Source organism: Arachis ipaensis, chromosome B07 (genome assembly GCF_000816755.2).
Source record: "Arachis ipaensis cultivar K30076 chromosome B07, Araip1.1, whole genome shotgun sequence".
Taxonomy (NCBI): domain Eukaryota; kingdom Viridiplantae; phylum Streptophyta; class Magnoliopsida; order Fabales; family Fabaceae; genus Arachis; species Arachis ipaensis.
This window is the reverse complement of record NC_029791.2, coordinates 123878503-123882823: the sequence shown is the minus strand read 5'-3', so window position 1 is coordinate 123882823 and position 4321 is coordinate 123878503.

The following is a 4321-nucleotide window of genomic DNA, read 5'->3' as shown; positions in this document are numbered from 1 at the left end:
AGTGATCAAGCGAATGGTTTGAAAATGATACATTTTGAGTCTTTCAGAAGAGATTTTGAATTTGGCATGGTTTTGAAGTCATTTGGGAGTTTTGAAAAGATGTTGCAGAAATTGGCTCTGTTTTGAAAGAAAATTTATTTAAGAAAAGTGGTCCTTAGCAAGATGTGAAATGAATATGTTTGTTATTCGAAAGTAAATGGGCCAAGAATGATTTTTGAAATAAGATATTGAGCCTGATTGATTGTGGATATTATTGAGATTGTTGATAAGTCGCTTGCGCCTGGTAAGGACGGTTGGTTAATCCCGCTTATCGAGGTTGCAGCGCCAGCGTAAGGACGGTTGGTTAATCCCGCTTACGTGAAGATGTGAGGTCGGAGGCAGAGTGTCCTGCTCGCATCCTTTCGGTCACAAGAGTGTGCCCGTCACTATATCCGTAGGGGTTCCCGTTTATATATTCTTGACCAAAAGGTGACATTCCCATGGGAATGTGTCGGATTGCCAGTTGAACCGACAATGTGATATCACAGTCAGTAGGACAGATATTCTTCATATGCATCTTTGTGACATTGTTTGGGTGTGTATATTGTAATTAGTTTGCCTATGTGAATAATTATGTTTAACTGCTTTGATTGCGTTTGAACCTCTTTATTTGTGTTTGTGACTGAAATTGTTTGGATTGTGGTTGTTTGGATGCTGATTGAGTTGTTTGGGTTTGAGGCCGTGGCTAGTATATTTGAGGTCTAGATCTGTATAAAATATCTAACTGGTTCAGCATAGACTTAATGAACATATGATTGGAACAGGATGATCATTTATACAACTTAGGTAACTTCTTTTATGTTTATGTTTTAATAAAGTATAAAAAATAAAACTGGTTCAACATAGACTTAATGAACCTATACTTGGGACAGGTTGGTCATTCATGCTGTTTAGGAAAGATTTTAATATTTTTATAACAGAGGAAATTTTTTTCCAAATTTTGGATAATTAGTTGATTTTCCATTTGGAAACGGATTTTTGGATGTTAACTCTTTGGCCTTCAAAAAGGCACATAAGACGAGTAATGATCACTGTACTTTAAAAATAATTTTATTTTACGTATCTTATTATAGCAATTCTATAACCCTATAGTGAGAACCAGCGAGAATGATGTTCTCACTCCCCTACAGGTTTTCTCTTTTTCAGGATATGGACGAAGAAGTTATGAAGACTTTATATTTCTAGTTTTGTTATACTATATTTTTGTATTGTTTTAGATGTTATATTTTTTCTCGCCTTTATCTTTACCAATTTTATAAGAGGGATAGGATTTATGATATGTAAAGTTTGTATATTGGTATTATGTGTATATGTGTATTCTTTTTAAGTATGTATGTATGTGTGTGTGTGTATATATATATGTATATGTATATGTTTTCAACGAAAATGTCTTTCGAAGGTTATGCGTATTTTAAGTTTTAAACAGGCTCCTATTATTAAACTAAATATATTTAGAGTCGTCGTAATACCTAAGCTATCAGAGTGGCGCAGCCGGAAGCGGGATATTCTGATAGCAAGAGTGTTACATTTGTGGTATCAAAGCAGTTTTTCCTGTAGAGTTTGAAGAATGAACTGACTATGCTTCAATTGCATACTCTGAGCGTTTGTCATGTAGTAGGTATTGTTCGGATAGCGAGAATTAGAGCTTTATGCACATGACGATCTATTGAATGCCGTTAGCCTTGCATTACATACTTCCTGGTTTTAAGTTTGGTCGGCTTAAAATTAAACTAGTGAATTATGTAAATGGAAGCACTAAGGGGTTGTCATAGATGATATACAAGTTATAGGTAACGCGAATCGCGGTTTTTTTGGAACGTTAGAAACTATTTCTCGAGGTTACTCAGTTAGGCGTCTTGAAGTTCTTGTTTGCTATTCTTTTTGAAAAGTAGTTTGATTTTTTCAACCGTATTCCTCTATTCATATGCATTCTTGTTTGATTCTAATTGCATATGCCTGCTTGAAATTCTTGGTGTATCTGCCTTTTTCTGTTTAGATTCTTCTTTTTGATTCATATATTCTTTGATATGACTTTGAACTTGTCTTGATGCAGTGTGCCTTTTTAAGTTCTTATTCCGAATCCATTTTTTAAAAAATTGTTAATTCAGTTTTTCTCTTATTTGATTATATTTACAACATTTTTTCAAATTTTTATAAAATCACTTTTGATTCGATATACACTTTTCAATACAAAACTTTGAAAATTCCTTATACAATTTAAAAACTATTTATTTCTAATACCTTGCCTCTTCTTTTACTAGTTTACGAAAATATATTTACTTTAAATACAACCTTATTTTTCTAACAACTTCACTATAGATTTTATGCATATCTTTATTCGATTAGGTGCTTAGGTATTTTTCAAATTCTTGAAAGAATGAATTTTCGCCTTTATCCCAGTTGATCGTCGTTTAACAAACTTCACCTAAATTATTTTAAATTGGATTTGATTTAGCAGAACACATTATTTATGCATTTGTTGTCCTTTTAAAAAGATTGGGCTAATTCCTTAAGCTTTTGTTTCTGTGGATGTCATACTTGATTCTGTTTTTAATTATTCTTTTATATCTTGTGAGCATTACCATTAATCTCAGTTTCCCTTTTCTTGTGAATCTCATTCTTATCTGAGTCAACTTGAATTTGTTTCAAATTTAGTGCATCGTTTATTCTCTCATTGTTTTTACTAGAGTTCTTTAGTCAAAGATTCTGTCTTGAGAATTTGCTATTGATGAGTTGGATTCTTTTTAGCGCGTCCTAATCTTCTTGAATGTTCTTGTGAAGTGGTGATTTCAAGTATACTCTCAGGATTTTGTTTTGAACTTTTAAAAAAAAAAGTTTTGAATTCTCTTTGAAGAAATTTCAAATTAAATTTTTCTGTTGCTTGATTGTAATTGAAACCATTTCTTAGATTTTGATAAAGTTGTTTTGAATTTTTCGTGCACTTCTTTATACGAAACTCAAAAATCCTTGTCATGTGTACGCGGCACTAGCGCGCGTACGTGAAGATGAACATTTTCAGTCACTCGCATACGTGGCGGTTGACACGCGACTCGGACCAGCCTTTCTGTTTCGAGCACTCGCGTACGCGGAAGGGTGTTTGCATACGTGAAACCTTCTTTTTGCTGAAAGTGTGTTTACAAAAATTTTTACCTCGGATTTTCTTTTCTAAATATAATTTGACTTCTTCTTTTATCCTTGCCATAACTTTTATACACGTTTGTTTGGATAGGAGCTTTGAGAATTTTTGAACAAACATTTGATGTTCTTTCGAGTTTTAAGCCTGATTTTAGTTAAGTTGTGTACCTAATTATCTTTCTAACTATTTGAGGAAATATTTTGTTTTTGGCCAAACTAGTGTTCATTTTGTTTTAGAAACTCTACTTAATCTATTTCAACATGAAATTGTATTAAAGTAATGCCACATTTATACTTTTGTTATTCTTTTGCAAAGTGTTTGTTGCACACCTTTTCTTTGAAAACGTGAAATAGTTTCTGAAAAAAATTTCATACTTTATGAGCAATGCATTCGAAAGTATTCTTAATCCTACTTTTAAGTTCTGTAAGCGTTATCTTCGGTTTTAGACATTCTTCTTCTGTAAACCTCACACCTCTTTGACTCATCTTGATTTTGTTCAAACTACTACATTGCTTTTTCTTTTATCGTTCCTATCGGACCTTTTTGATTCAGGGATCATTTTTGAGGTTGCCAAGTGATTTTTCTTCCGACACTCTTCATTCCTTATACATCCTTGATTACTTGTGATCCCAATAATCTTTTCAAGTTCTTGCGGATATTGTCCTTGTCGCTTGTCCTTTTCCAATGTCTTGTATCCTTTTGAGTAAACTCGAGAATTGTCTTTATGTCACGTGCAACCTTTATGTATAGTAATGCGATGCGTTAGTTCTTTAAGACGTGGTTTGTGGGTTTGGAAGGCGAAGCGGTAAGTGTCCAACGTTATAAGAAGTTGTGGAGTTTCGTTTCGCGTGAAAAAGGGGCTTGCGGATGTTAGGCTTGTGACCGGTTATGGAGTTGGGAAGTTGAAGTTCTGAAGTGGGTACGAGATCTGTGAGCGATATCCGTTGTTTAAATACCAGCCTGCTTTATAGCTTTTTTGCCACACTAACTACCGCTTTGTTTTGTGAACGCCTATCTTGACTTGCACCCTATTTTGTTCCTTCAAGTTTTTGTAAATTCGTGAAATTATATAATCTTTTTGCATCGAGCCTATCTTGTATCTTCTGCCTTACACCATACTCTACCCTTATATTTAAAACTTATGGT